This window comes from Zalophus californianus, chromosome 1 (genome assembly GCF_009762305.2).
Source record: "Zalophus californianus isolate mZalCal1 chromosome 1, mZalCal1.pri.v2, whole genome shotgun sequence".
Taxonomy (NCBI): domain Eukaryota; kingdom Metazoa; phylum Chordata; class Mammalia; order Carnivora; family Otariidae; genus Zalophus; species Zalophus californianus.
Window position 1 is genome coordinate 117,865,313 of NC_045595.1, and position 25,440 is coordinate 117,890,752.

Consider the following 25,440-nt stretch of genomic DNA (forward strand, 5'->3'; position numbering starts at 1 on the left):
TAGCACCATAGTGGTTGAAAATCTCTAAATACTACATTTCTAAAGAGATCTTATATGTAAATTATGCTAACAAAATATACTAATTTCTTTAATTTATGCCAAATGATGGTAGTTACTTTAAAGCTTCATCTGGATGCATGGGATTACCAGACTATAATATTAGTGATAATCTATTACTCTAAAGGAATCCATTAAAATTCATTTTCTTTTAGTTCTTTAGATATGTGAAATTGATCTTCTAGTGGAAATAATATTTTATATTAATGTTAATAAGAACTTTATCTCCCTCAAAAAGGAAAGCTTTTGAAACATTCTCTCCAATTAGTCGTACTTATTGTGACAAAAATTAAAAAAATATTCAAAACATTTTTATTCATTAAAAAAGATTAGGGAATGTGTGATAATTTAGGAGCTTATTATTGCCTGAAAGGCACAGGAAGACAATCAGATCAATGAGCCCTGAATCTTCAAGGGGAAACTCACATCACGATGGCAGAGGAGGAAATTCCCTGACGATTCTCTCCATCCACATGAAACTCAACCTGTCTTTCTTGGCAGAAACAAGGCAGTTGATGTCACAGATTTTCCATTCTTTTGCAAAAAGAGTTGGATGAATATCCTAATTAACCTACAAAGGAAAAAAATAAAATTAAACCACTGTAAGTATAAACAGAATTATATTTCTATTTTTACATTCTATCAACTTCCGAAAAGGTCTTGGCAATGGCTTATAATACCACAAAAGTCAAATAATAAATGAAGGCAGAATTTTAACATGTAAACACCATGGAGTAGAAAACAGCTCCAATCTTACAAAAAGTCAAGGGAGAGAAAAACATTTTAGATAAATATGTTTTATCTACAAAAACTAGAATTCTTTTTTTGGAAATCTACCGGCTTTTTAACGTCTCTTAACTCTAAGAGGACTTTATCACGGGAGTTTGAAGAGATTCTTAATAAGACATCGGACAGTGTCCTCGGTGTTCTTTTTCCTAATTACTTCTAGGTTTATTTAAAATCAACTACTAATTTAAGTTAATGCCTACATACTCAAATCTGGTTTAGCTGATGTTGCATTCTGAATGTGCTCTCTCACTTTTAGATTAAGATTGGAAAAATAATGAAAATGGTTAACTATTCATCTCTTTATTTTAACCTGACAATTCTTTCTTTCTTTTTTTTTTTGTAGGGGGGCGTGAGCTTTGTATTAATTAATTTTATATTTCAAAGGCCAGGAAATTTTATATGGGAGTCCCCTTTTTTTAAGTAAATAAAACAGATGAGATTAAAATAGGTTATAGATGATGGTTAAATTATGAAAAGGTGACTTCTAGCTCAACATGGTGGGCTGAACACATGAATTTACTTCCCCAAATTCTATTTGCATAAATTGTACCAAAAGAAAAGATAAAATCCATAAAAAAATCATTGAGGATATAGAGGAACAGTCATCAAAAAAAGCATGGGCATTTGCTGAATTCCTGGTAGACGGAACACACAAGGAGCTGTATCAATGAATACAGAGCATAGGAAATCACAGCCCAGAGCCTTCACAATAAAATCTAAATTACAGGTAAACTTTGCAGGTGTGGAGAGGAGTTGCAGCAAAGGAATCAAGGGAATTAAAACATTATCAACACATATAGCTGGTCTTTGTATTTGTTTCAACTTACTGCCATCTCACCCTGATGAAGCCACTGGCAGGAGAGTGTCAAATTACTCAGGGACATCTAAGCTCCTTATGTGTATTTAGGTGCTTGAAAGGGAACTGGATAAAGAATGTGGAAAATGCAAAGCATCAAAAAAGTCATTGGGCATGGCCAAGGATGCAGTGGTTAGGGAGAGAGGGAGGAGATAGGGTCTACTGGAGAGCTCTCCTCTGAAAGAAACTGCGTGGTAATGCAGCAACCCCAGGGGTAAGATCAAACTGAGAGCCAACCCTTTTATTTCAGTGATAAGCCTATTTGAAAAAGGAAATTATAAACCTAAAGGGCAAACTTACTCTATGTATATTACTTAACCTAAATTGTTATAATGATTGGAAAATCATGGAAGCTGCATTGCAGAAAACCAACAGTTTGCAAAGAATCGAGATGAGCCATGGAAGGCCATGGGCTGACCAGGTAGACTGAAAACACAAGTAGACTTCACCGGTGTGGCAAGAAAGTAATTTGAATGTCAAATCTGGGTGATATAAACTAGTGTCCCTCCCTCGACCCACCCCTTTCCATGCCCAAAGAGACAAAAGGAAGTAAAACTAGTATCTCTGGGTCCCTATAACTGGGAGAGCCCTTACCTGTCACAGCTTGCTGGGTCCACCGTACCTTGGTGGCAAGATGCTACACAGCTGACAGAACTGTGTGTGATCTTGAGAACACACACCTGGAATGTTAGGGAAGTTGGACTCTATTGGTATTTGGTTTAATTGTCCTACCCGCACCTCTTAAAACAGCAGAGGCTTAGAGCAATAAAGGTGGAGACTGTCATAATAAATTTCATTGCACCAATTTTGACTTTTTTGTGAGTGTAAACCTATTTCTGAGTTTCCCAAGCCAACAGCCTTAAAAGTACTTTTTTTTTTTTCAGAAGGACTTTTAAGATGTCTCTTTTAGCCATGAATCTTCAATTCAGAGCAAATTACTTCAACTCTACTCTTAATTTTTTTCTCCTCTGTGTCTCTTTCATTTACTGGTTACTTTATCCTCACATCAATTACCTTAGTTCAGACTCTTTTTTCTCTTCAAACCAGAGACCATTTGGTTTTCATGACCCTTGTTCTTAAACTTGAAAGCATCTTAAAACACCATTTTCTTTTTTTATCACTTTAATTCACTTTTCACAGAACATATAATTTCAACTTTCAGCCAATCAAAATGATCAAAATTGTTCTTGCCTTCAGCTTATGCCCCAGCCAAGCCTTCATACTTTTTGATTTTTGCCTTACAGCATACTGAAATCTTTTAGGCAAGTATACTGCTACTGTCATCATTTTTAAAGGTTGGTCTCAGAGCATAGGGTAACTAAATGCTAGATATGGTTTGTAGACGAGAGATGCTTTCATTTGCACCAATTCTTTCAACAGAAGGGCCTATTGCTCCCCACTCCTATACATCTATCATAAAATTTATTTTGGGCAAATGTTTTTGAACTGAGAGCCTATGGGCACATGAATAAATTTTATATTACATACAGATACCCTGAGAACATGCAACTTTTTTTCAACTATATTTCAGTGGATGTGTTTATTCTGGAGCAGGAGTCCAAAAATTCTGTCAGAAGTTTAGGAAATTCAGAACTATTCAATACAGGCCTATTATCCAAATTGTATCTTAAGGGTGCCTGGGTGGCTCATTCGGTTGAGCATCTGCCTCTTGATTTCAGCTCAGGTCATGATCTCAGGGTCGTGAGCTCTGCACTCAGCTTGGAGTCTCCTTGAGAATATCTCTCTCCCTCTCCCTCTTCCTCTCACTCTGCCCCCTCCCCTGCTTGTGCGCTCTCTCTCTCTCTCATATAAATAAATAAATAAAATCTTTTAAAGAACTAAGAAAGAAAATTGTATCTTAGATGTGAATTTCAAGTGTCGAAATCCTTTTATTTCTGATACCCTGAAACAAAATAAAACCATTTAAAAAAATAACAAATTGGGCGCCTGGGTGGCTCAGTTGGTTAAGTGACTGCCTTTGGCTCAGGTCATGATCCCAGAGTCCTGGGATCAAGTCCTGCATTGGGCTCCCTGCTCAGTGGGGGGTCTGCTTCTCCCTCTGACCGTAACCCTCTTGTGCTTTCTCTCTCTCACTCTCTCTCTCAAATAAAATTTAAAAATTTAAAAATAAAAAATAAAAAATTATTAGCAAGGAATTAGGCAAAATCAATGAGAATAAAACAAATATTTTGTGATCTCATAATAATATTTAAATTAAACTTAATCAATATTTCATAATGTACACACATTGGGTAAATTGTCAAAATAAAATTCATGAAAGCATTTACTCTATAGAATAATTTTCCACTTAACTTTGAGTTGAATATTTAAATTTAGGCTTTAGAAATACAATGTTTAATCTTCAAAAAATCTAATAAATTTAGATAATTTTAATAAATATGATACATAGAAATGGGTTCAAATTCATATAAATTTTTCTTTTAACACCATTTCCCCTGATATTAGGCTTATATTTTCTCGTAAAATGAAATGGAATCTTCATGCCTGACATTTTGCCCACCTTATGCCTCTCTATGCCCTGTTTTCATCTTCCACCTTAATTGTCACCATCTCAGAAAGCTATCTCTGATCCTATTGTCTAAATTTGGTCACTTTTGAAAATTTCCTTTCACATTCTCTTGTTTCTCTCACTAAGCAGAATTTCTAATATTTTCTTATTTTCTTATTTGTTTAGTGCTTATCTTCCTTATTAGACTATAAATTCTGTAAGAACATGTTTCTCTGGTTACTACTACGTCCCCAAAATCTATCACAGTGCATGACATATCGTAAGTATTCAAAAACTTTTTTTTAATGAATAAATAAATGGTTTAGTTTATGTCTCTTACTATCTGATAGCCAAATAAGTTTCTTGGTGCTGGTGTCCCAGGGTCTGTTTTCTTTTATGGGACCTTCTCAGGCCTCATCCTGAAAGATGTGTTACTTCTTTAGTCCATGTCCCACTGGTATTGATTTTTCTATTTCCTTTATACCCGGCACACTTGGCAGTCCACTGTGGGCTCCTCTTTCCTTGGGTTGGGATTTTTCCCAAAGTATTAGTACCTGCACAGAAGTTGAGAATGCTGTCAGTGAATGTCAGGTCATTTGTGTTTAGGCACCCACCCAATTCGGGTTACTTTGTCAGTAATCAAGCTTTGGTTATTTTGTGACTGCATGTGACATTCTGAACTTGCTTTGATTGATTAGAATGCTCTGCTCATTCTTGGGGTTCTCTGTGTTAGCCTCTGGGTCATAATGTGGAATGGCTTGGGATCTTGCTTCTTTCTAAACTGCCCAGGCTTGTCACATTTGTGTCTATTTCTTAGTGAATTGGATTAGGAAGTCTTTTATAGGATTTTAGGAAGCCAGAATTCTCAAACTCTGCTGATCCCTTTTAGATATTCTGTCCCCAATTCCACAATTCTAATTTACTAAAAAGCTTGTTAATTTTACTTCCAAGATGTAGATAAGCAGTGAATGATACGATCGATCACTGCAGTTCATCAAGACCTGTGATTAATGTTTTGATCTGAACCACTCCAACTGCAGCTCCTTAGCCTTGTTTCTCAATGTCTATGTTGTTTGTCACCCTGAACCGCAGCATCTCTCTCACTGCTTTCTAACGGTATCAAGACCTAACTTTAAATTCTACTTTCTTGTTCTTTTTGCTATCAAGTCGCATAAACTCTCTTGATGTAAACATGGTCTGAGTATCAAAGACAAAACAGTAAATAGCTTGATTGATTGCTTCAAACACCATGCACTCTCCAGCCATGAGTCACTCACCCATTCTTCTCCACAATGCCTTAATTTAGCCAGTTCCCATTTAATTTCTGAATATTAAGTTACTAGCAACAAAAATTCCTTTGAATTTTTTCTACCTCAACTATCCTAGCAATATAAACATCTGCTTGCCTTACATGCCTTAGTCTTTTTTTTTTAAGATTTTATTTATTTATTTGACAGAGAGAAAGAGAGAAAGAGCACAAGCAGGAGGAGCTGCAGAGGGAGAGGGAGAAACAGACTCCCCACTGAGCAGGGAGCCAGACGTGAGGTTCGATCCCAGGTCCCTGGAATCATGACCTGAGCTGAAGGAAGATGCTTAACCAACTGAGCCACCCAAGCACCCCACATGCAAGAGTCCTATGACCACCTATAAATACCTTCAGATTTAAGATTTATGATTCCATGCTATTTTGAACTTTACACAGCAATTTATTGTACATAATTTCATGATTTTGTGCATTTTCCCCCACATACAACTTCCACGTATTGTTAAAATATATCGCTTTATTTACTGGTTAAAACACTACTACATGATTGTTGTTATACACAGACCAAAAAAAAGAGTTTTCACTCGATTAAATTGTGGGAGGCGGAAGGGGGTTTGGGGTGGAGCGAGGAGAATCCGAAAGCCATGGGCAAATATTTCGAATTAGTCAGCTATTCATCCAAATTGTGCTTCAAATTATCCTGTTGACTTAGTTTATTTACAAGCTCTGTATTGCTATCAAAAGTACAAACTCAAATACATAAATAACAAATTTGAATACTGGTTATATTGTTTACAGTCCCAAATACCCTACTGTTCAACTGATAATTTAGAAGAGAACACAATTAGTTGGAATATCTGACCTGATTATTCCATTAAATATTATTTCCATATTTATTACAAAGATTTCACCATATTTTAGTTATATTATCCATATTCCACTCTCATTAAATATATATATATTTTGCATTATGGAGGTTAATTGATATATAATAATAACTCATCAAACTAGATTCCTTAAAAATTATCCTCATTTCAGGTTTATTATGAGCTTTATAAAAGTTTTCCTTATTTGGCATTTACTAAATTAAATAAATATCCATTTTTAATAGTATGGATTCTCAACAACTGCTTCCCCTGTGAACGTCTAGAAATTAAGTGACTACTACATCTGGTGGTTTACTTTATCCTTTCCCTTGTGAAAACAGTTCGTGCCCCAATAAGCTGACGCACTGTTAATTCCAACAATCAATGGAGATCTGTTCCAGCCATCTGTGATGTTGTAATAAGAATCCATCCATGCAGGCAATGCTCACTGAGTTGCAATAATCTGATAGGTTGTCTGAACCTGGCTATCGCCACAACACCTAAGGTGTCAGAGTTAGGCATTGTGTCACCAACCGTACAGGTTTCCTCATGGGAAGTGTCTGTGGATATACTAAACACTAGTCTGTTTATCATATTGCAAAACAAGCAAGTATTTGATACAAATAATATTTAAATCAGGTGGCCCCAGTCTACTTTTTAAATGGGGAAAACACCTAGAAAATTGATTCTAGATAGTATTACAAAGGGTAATTTAATAAGTAAAATAAGACATGACATAAAGCTAATTTTAGATAAAAACTTGCCTTTAAAAAGAAAGTTTTAGACCTATAGCTGTTTACATGCTTTTTGCTACCATACGGAATGAGTCTTTTTGTAATAACAGTCTCTTTGTTATTCTGAAGATCAGCAATGTAATGTTATGTCTATGCTTTCTTACTAAGAAAATGATTTATTATATTGCATGTAGATTTGTCAAAACTATCTAATTTCCTTGGCTGTTAAAATATAAGCAACTAAATCACAAAACACGCACATACACAAAATGCATACGGCTTTGTGGAAACACGGAGGTAATTCCAGGCAACTTCAGTTTGGAGTACTATTTGATTAGACGAAGCTCATGGTCCATTCACCCGATTTCCTGTCTCTAGGGGATGGCAGCAACTATGTCTATTTGAAGAGTTCATGATGGAAATCAAAGTTGGATTGAACACTGAAATTCCTTAACTTATTAACATATATTATGACATCAGTATTCATTGAGTTGGTCAAAATACTTCAAACAGGTGAATTAGTATATTCAGGAGCAAGTGTACAGATCAATTAGATCTTAAGGAGAGTGGAGTCTTGTAGGAAGAGAAAGGCAAAACATAGGAGAAAAACAGATCTAACTGTGGACGGATTTTCATTCTTTTATGCACAGAAGATGGTTGAATGTTTCATGCTGTGTGAAGCTCTCCTAGTTTTCCCAGAAGTCAGACCCCTCTTTTAGTAAAGTAATTATAATTAGAAAATCATTTTCTTGTAATGTAAACATTAATTAGTTTAGAGTTCACATGTGATTTAATTAGTTCCATTCAGGGAAAAGTTTGAGTAGGAAATTCACAGGTGATTGCATCACACAGGAAAGTGTCAATTAGGAGAAAAATATGAGATGTGGAAAGAGTTAACTAGATCTAGTTAATCTACAGTTAATTAGATTCTACTTAACTAGAATGCAAATTGAAGAGAACTTGATTCACGGATATCTTCTGTGTTCCACTGTGTTTGGTAAAAGTCAGAAGTTACGCCCTTATTATTTTGCCTGGCCAGTCCAGCATTATTGCTTCAAAAAGATAGGTACACAGTTCTCCTTGCTCTAAAGAGGGATTCAGATAGACCCTATTTCTAATCAGACATCATCAACCTTGCCAGAGAAAAATAAATATGTTCAGAAAATCATTCCAGTTTTCTGAGGGAATCTAATCAGGAAAAAATCCCTACTCTATTTCCTGAGAAGCTTAACAAAATCCTTCTGTAATTGATAAAGACAATGGTGGTCAACCACCCTAACCTAAGCAAGTCATTTTGTTTCCCTGCCGATAAAGATTTAAAAAGTGTAAAATAATGAATATGGGCAAATGGAAATATAAAACCAGTTTGTTTTTCTTTTTCTTTATTTATAAATGTAGCATATGACCTTGTTGAGAACTGATAAAACTAGAAACTAGATATAGCTTGTCATATTCAAGGACTCTGATACCCTGCCACAGCTTCTTTTCCCACTGTGTGTGTGTGTGTTTTCCTGGGTTTGAATAATGTATACATTGTGTAGCATCTGTTTTGAAAGTCATAGTATTCTTTATTATATTAAGGGTTCTCTGTTGTCCTATAATAAATTAACTTATTTAACTTTGTTTTAGCTGACATTTTCTTACCATATTTGAGCAAATGGGGCACCTGGGTGGCTCAGTCTGTTAAGCGTCTGCTTTCAGCTCAGGTTGTGATCCCAGGATCAGCCCCCAAACCCCGAGGGGCTCCCTGCTCAGTAGGGAGTCTGCTTCTCCCTGTCCCCCCTGTTTGTGCTCTTTCTCTCTCTCTCAAATAAATAAATAAAATCTTAAAAAAACACACATTTGAGCACACTTAAAAAAAAACTTAACTGTGACAGAAAATAGTGTTTCACAGATTGCCATTTAGCTTAGTGTGGCTATAAATTCTTGATGTATGATATACTTTGCTCATATTCTTTCTTCAACTGAATAGAGGAGATACCAAATTTGGTAGGATATTGGTCATTATAAACCGCATGGAAGATTGCATGGAATGTTTACTGCAGTAGCTGCTGGGAATAGAGGTGATGCTAGGAGGATTTGTTTATCACAAGAAGCATCTCTTTCAAAGAATGTCCTAAGACTACTTTAGCCAATCGGCAAAATGTAGATTGCAGTATTTTTACAAGAAAATCGTGACATTTATTTTGCTAATTAGCAAAAGTTCCTATGTAGATTGGTAGCTTGAAAAACTTAAAGTAGCATCTCTCAAGTGAGGTTTTCTGATTACACATGGACTATCCTAAAGGTAAGTAGCCCATAGGAGCAAATGGATTCACATGGAATATAACCTACCCTAACACACACACACGCACACACATATATGCACACATGCACACACACACATGATATAGCAGTGCCAAGCTAAAATATTTTTCCCAAAATTACAATCATAATAAATGTTATTTGGCCACAATAGTCAGTTGAGTAACCTCTCCAGGGAAATCATGTTGAGTGGAATCTTGCTGTCCACCACCACATAGTTTTCTGTCTAGACTGTAGACAATTATATATTGTCTGCCTGTTAGTCTGGAGGCTATCCCTGTGAACAAGGTAATGGAGGTATAACACAAACATTATAACTTAAGTGTAAACAACCTCTAATTGTCACTTCCTTGTTTAGCCTCAGAAATTTCCATTAGGAGAGGGCTTTGTATGTGATTGCAATTCTTTTTTTTTTTCCTTGAAGAGTGACAAATACATTTTATTAATATATATAATATTCAAGGAAGGTAAGAACCACATTTTATCATACTGTCCTTTACTCGGCTTACCTGATTTACCAATTAACTGGGGGTATCAATAGATTCAGATAAACAATTTATCTTTCTCAAAACACACATATTTCTTATACAATAGATTAAACATCACCAAATAATGAAGAAGAATTATTTACCAAATTGTTGAAGGGAATATAGCTCTTTGGGAAAAAAAAATCACACAAAATGTCTTTTTAGACTTTAGGCAAAACTCAATTCCCAATCAATTTAATGAAATAAATGTAAACGTACTTAGGGGGAAATAAAAGGATACTGGACAAAGTTTTTCATTATATAAGAGAAAATTCTTAGAATTTCAAATGTCTAAGCAAGCCTTAATAAACAAAATTAAATAATAAAATGACAAGCCTGACAGAAAATTGCAACAAATGAGCAGGCAAAGGGGTAATATCTTTAATAATAAAAAACTCTTATAGGTCAATAACATAAGTATCAACTTCTCAATATAAAAATGAACCATGGACATGAAGTTATGAAATGGAAAGCATTTGGGTGAGAAGAAAAACCAAAGACAAAAAACCTGTAGAAAATATTCAATCAGTAGTAATTGTACATATTCAAATAAAGCCAATATAATAATAATTTTTCCCATAAAACTGAGAAGGAAGAAAAATAATAAATGCTATCAGGGAACAGTAAGATAGCTACTCTCCTAGTCTGTTAGTGACAGTAAACTGGTATTACCATTGCAATTCTAAGACCAGCCAGAAAAGAATAATGGAAGATAATAAATTTCTTGGCGGGTTTACTGCAATATTTGATAGAAATGTGTTCATTGGTGTATGTAATCTATACATTTTGATCTAATTTTTGAAAAGGAGATGAGTCCTGACATATATAATCCTGTTATCTCAGTATAATGAATATAAACTTTTTGGGAGTGTTTTAAAAAGTATACTATTAAATTGAAAAGAAATTCTGTCACTATTTAATCATGAGTCTAAGTATTGTGGTTAGCTATTTAAGTACATCTTTATCAAGCACTGAAGAAAATTGTCACTTAATTGAAATAGAATGAATCTAATTTTGGAATTCTTTTTCATCTCTCAGGTTCACTTAAATCCATTCATCAAGAGTAAACAACTCTTAAAATGATATAACTGTTGGAAATAAAATGATTACTGTTTTGAATAGGAAATGAGCTATTCTTCATTTTTCTTTGCCTTATGCACAGCATTAATATGAGGAAATGAATTAAGTGCATAAGGAAATTCTGAATATACTTAAAATTGATACCTAATCTCTTTGTTTTTAATAATTCATGGGAAAGCCAGCTGACACAAAGTATTTGGTTTAATTTCATTTCATGCAAGCAATAAAATTATGAGAAGATTGGCTTATTTCAGGCCCTATGAAATAAAACAACCAAAGATCAATTATTACTTGGGGTATTGGTTTCCCCATTTTCTTATTACTCACTGTCCCCAACACATAGTAGTCACTTGATAATTGTTTGCTAAAAGAATAGAATCCAATTACTCTCTGCCACTACAAGCCCTTATTTTGAATTGCTGGTGTCTGTTTTAAATTACTATCAATACCAAGTGTGCTTTCCAATTTTACACAGGAAAATAAACCAAGTCTAAGTTCTTTAGTAGGAAAGAACACACTAGGCACATTTTACTACTTAATATTTATCTGTGATCCTAAGTGAGTGGTTTATATTTACTTAAATTCTAGCAATAGCAAAACATGTTAATTGCAAAATATCATCCTCTAGCTAAATATAATAAACATTGCAGGCTCGTGGCTGCACTATCCTTTTCAGTTTGAATGGAAAATTCATTAAAAATCACATTGTCATAGTTTGTTAAGAAAGGGAAAGTTTTAAATAAGTCATAAATCAGAAGTAAAACATGGCCATTATGCTAGTACTGTGTTCTGGAAGAAAACTATGAAATATATAATGCCTGCAGAATAGAATAACAGAAAGAAATCTTGTCACATGAATGAAATTGAAATGACTGAAGAAAGGTTAATAAATTTTATTGATTTTTATGAGTACACACAACAAATTCTTTTCATTCATCCTCTTACTGGGAAACCAAACCTCTTAAGATGGGAAAAAAACTAACAGAAACTTAACATAGAATATCATACATTTTATTTGAAAAACCACATGCTTTTGTAGAGATATTAGTAGTGGTTGTTTGGGGGAAAAATACATAACTTTATAAAACTTTGGTCACACTCAATCAGTAAATTTTAAAAATAGCCATATCATTAAAATCTGTCAATTATAATAACAACCTAGAGAAAGTCATTTTATTAAATTGATGTTGAAAATTGATATGAATGAAAAACAAATTAAGTGGTACCTGAATTACCAGGACAGAGTAAGAATTATTTTTATTGTTATGTTAATCACCATATATTACATCATTTGTTTTTGATGTCGTGTTCCATATTTCATTGTAAGTCAGAAGGACAGAGTAAGAATTAAACAGGGAATTTAGAATATCTCAATATTTAACTTGCAAATGATGAAACTCCTTAAAATAAAAAGGCATAACCATTAAGTAAAGCAAGCTCTATTTGTTCTAAAACTAACTTTAATGTATACACGTCTTAATAATCTTTAGTCACTTTTATTATCTCTCACGTTCATAACATCCTGTCAACTAAGTTCATTACTGTCATTTTAATAAATGAGAAAAACTGAAGGCCATGTGAAGAGCTAGAGACTGAGCCAGTGTTCAGAAACAAATCTTTTGGCTCTGGATTCACAAGATAGCCTCTTTGTTGGAAGAATTAATTTTATTTTTATCTGTTCATATGCTTTTCTGCTAGATTAGCTGTGACCAGAGGGTAGTATGAAATTTTGTTTCTTATGTTGGACTTGACTGACTGAACAATAGGTTTAATTAAAATTCATCCACTTTAAACATACGATATTTGTACTTTATGTAATTATACTGTCCTTCAAAACATAAAAATAATATAAAATAGTATTTTTCTCTGATTGCCCTTTCTATTCAGAATAAATGTCAAAGCATTTATCACCTACCCCACCTCATCCCTCCTGCTTTTTCTTCCTCAATGCACACTTTCTCGTCACAAAACTTTTCACAGTGTAATATACTACGTATTTTAATTTTTAACATAATTATATCTCCCCACTAGAATAGAAGTAGCACAGGTCAAGAATGTTTGTATGTTTCACTCACTGTTATACAATCTGTGCCTGGAACATACTAGGTGCTCAATAAATACATACTGAATGAATGGATGAATCAATCAATTAATCAGCAATGGAGAAAAAATACACATCATTGCATTGCGCTCATGTGCTACATTCTTATAGTTCTACTATATCCTATGCAGTCTTCTGTGAAAACAGCATTCCCTACATTTCATTGTACTATTTTAATTGAATTTTTTTAGTTTTTTGTAACTTTTATTACATTTAATTCTAGCCAACTTATAGGTTTTTTGATACATTTTGCTTTTTTTTAAGATTTTATTTATTTATTTGACAGAGAGAGACACAGCGAGAGAGGGAACACAAGCAGGGGAGTGGGAGAGGGAGAAGCAGGCTTCCCGCGGAGCAGGGAGCCCGCTGCGGGGCTCGATCCCAGGACGATCCTGGCCTGAGCGAAGGCAGATGCTTAATGACTAAGCCACCCAGGCGTCCAATACATTTTTCTAGGATATTTTCTAATTTGCTTCAGGTACATAAGGATATCATCGATTGTTGTATACTGATCCTGCATCAAGTAATTTTGTTAAAAGTTTAGTTCTTTCTTTTTTTAATTTTATTATGTTATGTTAATCACCATACAATTACATCATTAGTTTTGTTTTTTTTTTTTTAAAGATTTTATTTATTTATTCATGAGAGACAGAGAGAGAGAAAAAGAAGCAGAGGGAGAAGCAGGCTCCCCGCTGAGCAGGGAGCCCAATGCGGGACTCGATCCCAGGACCCTGGGATCATGACCTGAGCTGAAGGCAGACGCTTAACCATCTGAGCCACCCCGGCACCCACATCATTAGTTTTTGATGTAGTGTTCCATGATTCATTGTTTGCGTATAACACCCAGTGCTCCATTCAATATGTGTCCTCTTTAATTGAAATTTTTGACATGATTGTATATTCAATGTAGTTGTAAGAAATAATACAAAGAGATTCCATGTATACTTTACTCAATTTCCCCCAATAGTAATGTTTTACAAAACTATTATATAATATCACAACTAAAATACTGAAATTTGTTCAATCCACTGATCTTATTTAGATTTCACTTTTATCTTTACTCACTTGAGTGTGTGTATTTAGTTTTATGCAATTTTATCACATCTCTATGTTCCTATATCCACTACCCCAGTCAAGATACTGAACAGTTTATTACAAGTCTCTCCCCTGTTGCCATTTTATAAGCACCCACCTATCTCTTCCCCCTGATCACCACTAATCAGTTCTAATAATTTTATTATTTTGAAAATATTATGTAAATGGAATAAGGCGATTTGTAACCTTTGGAACTGGATATTTCTACTCAGCATAATTGCTTGGAGTTTCATCCAAATTGCTACATGGATCAAGAGCTATTTTCTTTTTATTGATATATACGGTATTCCATGGTATGTACAAAGCAGTTTGTTTATAAACGTTCACCTTTTTTAATCATCATTAACATATAATGTATTATTTGTTTCAGGGGTACAGGTCTGTAATTCATCAGTCTTACACAATACACGGCGCTCACCACAACACATACCCTCCCCGATGTCCATCACCCAGCTCCCGCAGCCCTCCACCCCCTCAGTTTGTTTCCTCCAGCAACCCTCAGTTGGGCTGAGATTAAGACCTTTTGAAGGACATATGGGCTGTTTCTAGCTTTTGGCTATTATGACTAAAGCTTCTGTGAACTTCTATGTACAGATTTTTGTTTGAACACAAGTTTTTATTTTCCTGGGATAAATCCCCAGGGGTATAAATACTGAGTCATAGGGTAGTTGCATGCTTAGTTTTATGAGAACCTGTCAAAAAATTTTTCTATAGTGATCGGATTATGTTTTTTTCCCACCAGCAAAGTGTAAGTGATCCCATTTATTCACATCTTTGCCAGCATTTTGCTTTGTTTTTAGCCAATCTGCTAGGTATGTAGACTTTTTGTTTGTTTGTTTGTAATGTCTGTCTTTCTTTCCTAACAAACTGGGGATATGAAAGCCAACACTTGTATTATTTATTTCTACCGCCTAATAAGTAATGGGTCCTCAATAAATATCTGTTGGATAAATAAATAAATATGTTAAGGAAATGAAAAAAGAAGTTTTTATACTCTAAAATTTATTTATTTATTTATTTATTAAAGATTTTATTTATTTATTTGAGAGAGAGAGAATGAGAGATAGAGAGCACGAAAGGGAAGAGGGTCAGAGGGAGAAGCAGACTCCCTGCCGAGCAGGGAGCCTGATGCGGGACTCGATCCCGGGACTTCAGGATCATGACCTGAGCTGAAGGCAGTCGCTTAACCAACTGAGCCACCCAGGCGCCCTATACTCTAAAATTTAAAGTCTAATATAGGTAAATATTATATTAAGATCAAACAAATGAGAGCTAAAACTAAAATCTACTTCTAATTTAAAATACGTTGTCATACATATAACTAAGACAAGGAGATATTTCTGTTATATTAATAGAATTTCATGGATATATTGTTTGAAATTATGATGTTATCGGCTGATTAAATTCCTGAAGGCATTCATTGCATTATAAGTATGTTGTGAAAAATAGCCTGCAATGTTACTAATATTATTTCACAATGAAAAGATTATGCTAGGGTAAACATTATCGTTATTTTGCAATAAGAAATTGAAGTTGAACATAGAATAAGTGAATGTTTTTTAAAGAAGATAACATCTCATAATGAGAAATTACAGCAACATTATACAATATTAGCAATGATAAACAGGTTCACCTCCTTTCACAAAGCAGGTCAGCTACTGTATTATCACAGAAAATTACCAAAGGCTCCATATATTAAAAAAAAAATTCTCACCATTAGGTGAGAAAAGAGAATTTTGTGTTTAGTATTCATTTTGGGCAAAATACTCTTATTATCTGAAAATGTGAATTGGCATGTAGTAGGCAGTGAACCAGCTGAACTCGAGGTTTCATTTGTTTTTAATTTGGGGGGGAAGAAATATGAAAGCCTCAAAATGAAATTACTTCATCAGAATTCACATTTGATTTTCATCTTTTCAGCTACCCAGCTGCATCAATGCTCAACTGACTGTGCTCCCAGCTGCATTATTGAAGGAAGTTATTCAAGAAGGAATACTTGCAATATGTGTTAGACTGAGTAGCGAGCTAATTAAAAGAACTTCACAGCTGGATTTTTAGAAGGCTTTGATCTTAATTGTAAGGTGCTAAAAATGCTTGTTGGTTAGATTTTGTTCCTTATACCCTAAATCTGTAGTCTTCCCTTGTAAGAAAATTGGTAAGAACTGTTAACAAATGAATGAATGAATCGAGTCCTTATCTCTGTTCTCTTTTTTTCCGTTAGAGCTTAACAAGCTATACATCGTATATAATTTCTTATATTTCAAAGAGATCTCCTGCCCAGAATAAATGGTAAGAATGCAATACTATATCCTCCAGGAAGGTTCTATTGCTTATGGTCAATTAAAAACTCTACATTTAAAAAATATGTATTCTGAAAACTGTATCACTCTAATTGAAGACATAAAATATTTGCAGTTTTTTGCTTCAGGCTTATTTTTCTTCACCAAATTACAAGACTTTATCTTTGCTAATGTGTACAGGGTTAGATTTAGGCTACGTGAGATCTAGTGGGATGATAAAGATAATAGGGGGACCTAAACAGAAAAATAATATGAAGGCAAATAGAATGTACAAATATGAAAAGAACATTGAATACAAAGGCTGAGTCCTACTCCAGCTTCGTCAATGACAAATAGAGCGACCTTTGAATCCGCCTCTTATGTTCAGTACAATTTCTTCAATTGCAAATGTAAAAACTGCAAGTTAGTGTCTCTTTATTATAGAGGTAAGTTATTTTGTTAAAAGGAACTAAAATTAACTCCTACTGGCTTAAAGGGCAAAGGGTAATTTAATATAAGGGAAAAAAATTGTGCCATGATTAGACCGAGAGCAGAAAGTATTGTTGGGACTAGCACAAAACTGGAATCTACCAAGACAAAAGTCTTCCTAGAGCTATGTAGTTTCTTCTCTCTGCCATGCTCTGAGTTTGATACTGATTTTGTTTGTTTTATTCTCTCTCTCTCTCTCTTTCTCTCTCTCTCTCTCCCTTACTCTCTTTCTGTGCTTATTTTCTTTCTCTGCTTCTTTGGCCAAATCCTCATTCTAGCCCTGATACAGTCTACACAGAATTACTGTTTTCTCAGTACAAATTCCAACTGCATAGACAGCAAAACAGATTAGTTAAGTATGAATTGGAATCTGCCCTTTTGAATCAACTAACGCTGGGTATAGCTTTATATGTCTGTTCCACAGAGACCCTGGTATCTACACTGAAAAATGTGTTGCGTCAAGAGAACAGAACAAAGCGATTGAACATGGCCACCACATGAGGAAGAGATTAGTTTAAAATTTTGGAGTGGCAAAATAAAACATTTTCTTTATGCATGCAACAATAAAAATGCTTGTTCTAAATATGACATGCACATATATACCAGTAGAAAGTGTAATGAAGTAAACTGTTTGAAGAAAGAATTCACAATTTTTTTTGTAGACTAAATTGCTTCTCATTCTTAGGACTAATTCAGTGAACTAGTCTTACCTGTGACTTTCCACATACAAAATTTTCTCTTCTTGGTTTTATTTGAAAATGAGCTGTTAAGCATGTTTTTGATGCTTTCCTGTAAAATAATCATGTAACAAGGAGTTAACCCTATAAAAATCACTGAGTAATATTTAGACAACTGGAGAATTTATATTTGTTAATATTAAGCTCAATGAACTGAAATCTTATTTCCAAAAATGGTCCATATTTTTAGGACATGTTTTATCCATTAGTGTAGATCACCCCAATTTTTCCTTATAATTTATTCCCCAACCAGTTAATGTTACACTAAAATGTCTGAATTTTGAATTATGCATTGTTAGTTCTTGAAGGAACTTAAAAAAAATTAAAGTTTAGCACTTTTAAATTTTCAAAAAGATTTTCTCATTTTAAGTAAAACCTGAATTACATGAGGTCAGTCAGATCAATCTCTGTCAGCTGTAAATATTTTTAAATTATCATTAAGTATTCTAGAATGCATGTAATTTGTTTAAAAATGACCATGGTGATGAACCAGTGGGCTGATCTCCTTGAATAATTAAGGCAAAAGAAGAAGAAGAAGAAGAAAGATTATTATCTACATTTGATATTGTTTTAATGTTTTCAAAAAATATAAATTTCTTTTCATTTGGTCTAAAATAAATTTGTGAAGTAAAGAGAGGAATTATTATTCACTTTATATGTGCAAAAGTTTCATAGAAAAGAATCGCCTTGCCTATGCCCATATAATTATACAGAAGCAAAAGGCACCTCAACTCTAATTCAAATTCACAATTCTATTATACTGCAGAGTCTAATATCCACTAATAATTTCTATGTATGTGATAATCATCCTGCTCATTTAAAACAATCCAACTGGGATAATATTTTGTCTCTAACAAGAGCAATAAAGATTGCTTTGGGAAGAGAATTATCATTTCCTTTCAAGCAATTTTCCTAAAAAAAAAATTCTAGGATGTAATTATGAAACCCACATATCCATAATTCCTTCAGCGCATTATTTATGATTTATGTAAATTCTTCTTGAGCCTATTTAGAATTTTATCCTGAACTCCTTCATAATGAGGTGAACTGAACTGCTCATGAAAGCACTGAACACTGTAATCTTTTTATTTTCTCCATTTACTCCCAAGGCCAGAGTTTTTATGCTAAAATTCTATGATTTGGAGATTACTTTCACATTTAACTCCACTTTATATATTTTCATCTTTTTTTTTGAAAATGCTAAATAATTAGATTCTACTTAATTTGGACCAACTTTATTGGAGGTATGCCTAGAGCCTGACCCCTAGTTCATTTTAAGTGCTGAAAAACAACTATTAAGATTGACAAGTCTGAGGGTATGTGCTACGGTGAGCTCTGTGAATTGTGCAAGACTGTTGAATCACAGATCTGTACTTCTGAAACAAATAACGCAACATATTTTAAGAAAAAAGAAAAAGAAGAAGATAGCAGGAGAGGAAGAATGAAGGGGAGTAAGTCAGAGGGGGAGATGAACCATGAGAGATGATGGACTCTGAAAAACAAACTGAGGGTTCTAGAGGGGAGGAGGGTGGGGGGATGGGTTAGCCTGGTGATGGGTATTAAAGAGGGCACATTCTGCATGGAGCACTGGGTGTTATGAACAAACAATGAATCATGGAACACTACATCAAAAACAAATGATGTAATATATGGTGATTAACATAATAAAAAATTAAAAAAAAGATTGACGTCTTAAAATGTTCCTTGACTAAAATACTAACTAGAATCCTTTTACTGCCTATACTTACGCAAAATTCCAGAAAATTTGTGAAAATGAAAGCATATTTGATTTCTCTAATTTTAAAGGCTATTTGAGGCTGAAATATTTACCTTATTATAACTAACATTCAGAATGTTATTGCTACAAACATTAACCCTTTTAATCTTCACAAGCACAGATGTACTGTTATTTTCAAGTTTCACAGATAAAGAAAGCTTTAGTATATTTGTCTCTATATAGCTAGCAAATGGTAGAGCTGTTATCTTAGCACAGGCAATCTGGATATTCTGCATCCATTTTTTATTATTAGGATCTACTACTGGCCTTCAGTGGAAATAAGATGACTCTCAAGTGTTTTTCTGCTAGCACTTGCAATAACTATAGACCCAGCAGCTGGAGCCTATTAGAAACTGGTTAAAGGACTCTCCACCTGACAAGTAACATGACACAGATGCTCCTTCTGTAAATTTCTGACAGGTTGAGCTTTCTTCCATTGTCATTCTCTGAGGATTTGACACCTTTGCCTGACGATCCACAAGTGTATCTTTTCTTTCAAACCAAAGTCTCCTCCTGGCTTTGGATGACCTTTTTTAAGCTGGACAAACAACTCAAAACATCAAAATCAAGACCTTGCAAACTATTAAAAAAGAAGGTGACATACAATCACTCAGGGGACCTCTAAATCATATTTGAGGCCACAAGTGGAGAATTTGTTTTTAACAAATATCTCTATCTTCTTTTGTGGACAATGTAAATTTCATAGGGAAGACTACCAGACTTCTGATGATAACTATAGGGAGAGTTAGTATCTAGGTCACAGTAGCGTGACTTGTCCTGGAAATGGCAGGGATAGGTTTAATTCCAGGGAGAGAATCAACCCTTAAATCTGATATTTGCTTTTTGCCCTTAGTCTCTGTAATGGAGTTAGACTAACAACTTCACATTTTACCATCTAACTAATGACATGCATAGAGTATCACAAGATTTACAATATTGTTCACTTCTTTAGCTAAATAAAAAATCAAATTGATCTGACTAGCTGGTTGATTAGTTAACTTTCTGCAAGTAGCATTTTACTAAAAAAAAAAAAAAAAAAAAAAAACTATGTTTAAATTGATTTCTCTAAGATTCATCCTGTGGTGCTACTGATGAGCCAGAAAAGTCAAGTCTCCTTTTTATTTCCCTGAAAGCAGACTATAAAAAGGAAATAAGTTTTAAGTTTGTTTAAGCAATTAGATTAGTCACAATTCTAGGTGGTTAGCCGTGTGGTAAAACGCAAGTTGTCTAGGCAGGAAGTATACACCACTCTCTCCAACCTTCATAACAGTATCTATAGTAAGCACAATAAATATGGGTTGCCACATTTATAGAAATTGGCTAACTTAGTAGTTTTCCATGGAAGAAATCCTTATTTAGCAAGTGCCTTCCAGCAGGGTTTCTCAACCAATTGACATTTTGGAGCAGATAATTCTTAGTTTAGAAGGTCTGCACTGTGCATTGTAGGACATTTAGCAACATTCCTGACCTCTATCCACTACATGCCAATGGCATTCCTCCCTTTAGAGTTGAGACAACCAAAAGTGTCTCCAGATAATTTGAAAAATCCCCTAGGGGTAAAATCACTGGTTAAGAACCACTTAGTTATACATAGTAGTTTAGGCAAAACAAAAAGGAAATAGTTTATTTTGTTTTATACTCATGCCAGTCTAGTTTCTTGACTCCAAAACACTAAAAATGTAAGGTGGACATAAACTTCATAATATGCCTGTGGATAATGCAGAGTTATCAGGGACTCTCCATTGCTGCTTGATGCTACAATTTTTCAAAAAACATTATTTTTTCTGTAGAATAGGAATTCATCACCATATTTACCTAGAAATCTGAGCCATACGTTAGTTACTGGCTCTTCCCAACCTGGCTCAGACACATTTCTATTTGAACAGAAGAATCTGCTGTTTTCCCAGCCCTAGAAGAAGCCATTAGTCTTATCAGCAGATAATTTTCTAGAAATTACTAATAAAGCTGCACAGTTTATATCCCTAATTGTTAATTCTTTGTGAGAAGGTCAAAAGGAATTCCTTAAAATGTACATGAACATCTCTGAGTCCTTTCATTTTGGGCCACAAGAGGTGCTGACTGTGAGGTTGTTCCCAGAAGATGGATTTGTAAAATTACATGGTGTGAATGAATGTTTGTGCTTTTGTTTTGTGACTATACATCCATATCACAAAGAGGTTGCTCTGGGAAACAAACTCTGACTCTGAAATTTTCATGTAGTGAGTCCATTGGAAAGTGCTCTGGGATCAACTATGAGGGAAAAAGCAGGTGAAGAAGTTCTGGGGTTGGGACCTTACAGAATCATCTTGTCTTAAAACAAGGGAGTTCTCTTTCATGTACCCCTATAAACCAGTCATTGAATGCACTGCCCTGAAAAGGGGACATGGATTGAGGCAAGGCAGATCTTCTCAGTTGAGAACAATTGCTAGAGAGGGGGTTGAATTGAGAGCCGGTAGCCATCAGCACTCCTGACAGCTAGGTGAGGGTTCAGTCCTCACTGGGCATCTACTAAAACTCACCTATTAATAGATACAGAAAATGCTACATAAATATTTCCATAAATTTGTGGAAGCACTGAAATGTTCTTCTAAGTTAATTCTGGGCTTAGCAGTTGGTCTGGGAGATTTACTGAAGTTTGAATATTTTAGACAAAGGATAGTTTTCAGGACACTTGGAATTATTGTTTCCTTTCCTCTACTCCTTTATCAACACCTGGAAATGAATCTAGGGTTCCTGGACTTTCTCTGAAATTCAGAGAAAAAGGCTGGAACAATCATCAAAAGGATGTAAGATCTATCATCAAAGAAAAACAACAGTCTTCTCATTATAGATTATAGCAGTGGGCTCAGAAGTACACATGAATGGCAGAGAATTGGTTGTTCACAGAAAATTAAATCAGATTTTCCCAACCAATATAAGTAATAATTACATGAACATTTTTTCTTCCTGCAGTGAAAACGACATCACATAAAGACAAAAATGAAAATGAAAAATATATTTAAAAAAATTCAAAATTATCAATTACAACTTAACTTTTTTTCTATCAGCACATAAATTCAGAATAAACATATGCAATATTTAACACAGGATGAACATTAACTGTTTTTTTCATTTGTAGTGTCTGATTTTTAGAATGAGTTTTCATGAGATTTTAGAGACTCAGTAAAAATCCCAAACAACAAACCTATCTTTTAAAAAAATCTTATTTTTTTAATTGTTAGCAGCTCTATTAAAATATCTTTCAAATATAAAAACTGTATATATTTAAGGTGTACAATATAATGTTGTACTATATGTATGCATTATAAAACGATCACTACAATTAAGTAAGATACCCATCGTTTCTACATAGTTACCATTGTGTGGTGAAAAGAGTAAGTTCTATCTTCTGCAAATTTCAAGTACATGATACATTATTGTTAACTATTGTCACAAAAATATAGAATGCTTCATGAATTTGTGTGTCAACGTTGAGCAAGGGTCATGCTATCTCTGAATTGTATCAATTTTAGTATACATGCTGCCAAAGTGGGCACAAAAATCTCATTTTCTCAGTTCGTTAAGCGACTGCCTTCGGCTCAGGTCATGATTCTGGAGCCCCTGGATCGAGTCCCGCATCAGGCTCCCTGCTCAGCAGGGAGGTTATGACCTCCCCATTTTTTTAATTCTAAAATATTAATTAATTAATTAATAATCTCGTTTAGGTGACATTTCTTTTCCTGAGTCCTAGCTTTGCTGATAATGAATTGCAAGTGCTACTACACATTAAAAAAAAAAAGGAAATCAAGAAAAAGAATATGGATGTGCCAATAGGGAAGCACCAGTGAAAACCCTGGTTGTTTAAACCTGCCATTTCTCCAACTCTACCATGAGCTCTGGGAAGAATAATATATAATAGCATTTAGCATACTTCTTATCCCCTTTATCTATCTATCCATCATCTATCTATCTACCCATCATCTATCTATCTATCTATCATCTATCTATCTATCTATCCACTATCTATCTATCTATCTATCTATCATCTATCTATCTATCTATCTATTTATCTATCCATCCATCCATCCACTTACCTACCTATCTGGTCTCCTCTGGTCATTCTCAAAACTTCTGTATGAGAAGATACACATAATAGCACATATATGATATTATCTCTAGGTTAAAATTGTGGAGAACAATAATCAGGAATTAAAATTATGTCTTTCTTGCATTATTCCTCTGCTGAGCAAAATGATGAAATGCACTGAGGAGAAGAGATATACTTGAGTTCTAAAGGGAAATGAAAAGTATGAGAGCAGCATTGGTACATATATAAATCGTTCTAATTTTTCTTCCAAGTGTGCACGTGGACCCTTGACTGTGGACAGGTGCAGGGTGCTATAAACAAGGAAGTCCTTTGCTCTTGAACTTCCCCAAGTTATTTACTTAAACACTGGAGAGGATTAATTTAAGTAAATAAAGATTTTATTCATTTGTCTTCAGCTGGTTTAACACTGAAAGCATATATGTTTGTTTCTTCTCAATCTGGGGTGATCTGGCTTCCCATCTCTAACTGGGAACACTCTCCGCCATCCTCCTTAGTAGTCTTCAGTGCAGTACATCATCTCTTTACAATTCTCTTTCAGGTTCCACCACTTTGAAATTAAGTGTTGACTCTGTGACTTAACTTTAGTCAACATAAGGAAAAGTGACATGTGTTTTCTCCAGTAGAAACTTTGAGAGCTAGGTGTACAGTTTGCCGTATATACTCTTTCCCATGTCAGAAGACCAGCAATTTTCCAGATAGTGAGGAAGACAGGAAGCAGAATGCCCTGACTGATGTGAAGTATGAGCAACACTTAAACCTTTGTTATTTTAATACACTAAAATTTGGGAAGGGGTATTTGTAACCACAGCCTAATCTAACTTATCTTGTTTCATTTTATGAATAATAATTTACCCATGTTTCATTGAAGTAAATGCATACTGAACAGTGACAAGAGTTCTACAACTTAATGCAGAGGGGGTCAGATTCCAAGGGTGTAAAGGATGGAGAAAAGGGAACACAGTGTGTGCCAGGGCCTACTGACTTCCCTTTACTGTACTGCACAAGAGGCAAACTCTTGCTAGTTTTATGTATGGGGGAGGATTGGCAGAGTTTACCGATTTTACATCCTTAGGAACTTGTCTGGTATTCCACCCAGGATGAATATTTCTCCCTACATAAATAATCTAAGCTTATGGTCATTGAAACCTCTGGCAAACAGACCCCCAAGGTGACCCAAACGATTCTCACTTCTGTGTTCACACTTTTATGCAATCTCCTGTTGAGTGGGCAAGGGGCTGGTGACTATCTTCTAACCAACAGTATGTGACAAAGGGGAGAAGATATCATTCTATTAATATTAGTTTATATACTATATAAGACTCCATTTTAGCAAACTGGTGCTAGAGATTGTCCATATAGGGTTGAAATAAGCAGCCAAGTTGAAGAAGCCCACGTGACAAGGAACTGTGGGCAGCCTCTAGAACCTGAAGGCAGACTCCAGCTGGCGGCCAAGAAGGGGCTGACGCCTTCGATCATATTAATTGCAACTACATAAATGTTGCCAAAACCTTAAATAAGCTTAGAAGTAGATTCTTCCCCAGTCAAGTCTCCAGACATTACTGCAATCTGGTCAAAACCATGACGGCAGCCTTGTGAGACTCTAAGTGGAGGCTACAGTGAACTGTGCCTGGACTCTTATTCCATGAGAAACATGAGAAAAATAAATCTATACTGTTGTAAACTACTAATTTTGTGGTAATTTGTCATATACACACACATAGACACACACACACACACACACACTAATATAGGATCATTCTTGAGTCTATGGCATAGCATGTCTATGGCTTATATCATTTGTCCGTTTCTGTTGCTTCCTTATCATGAAAGGTTAAATTTTTTTCTCAAGTTTTTAAAATACACTAGAAGTGGGGGCCACAGCTGGTTGG

The 25,440-nt window shown here is 34.6% G+C and overlaps 1 non-coding gene across 1 annotated transcript; it reads right to left on the reverse strand.

Moving 5' to 3' along the window:
* Window positions 1-22,897: 22,897 nt before the first annotated feature.
* LOC113919066 lies at window positions 22,898-23,000 on the reverse strand. The gene has a single exon (XR_003518804.2). It is a non-coding gene; the product is annotated as a U6 spliceosomal RNA (small nuclear RNA).
* Window positions 23,001-25,440: the final 2,440 nt, after the last annotated feature.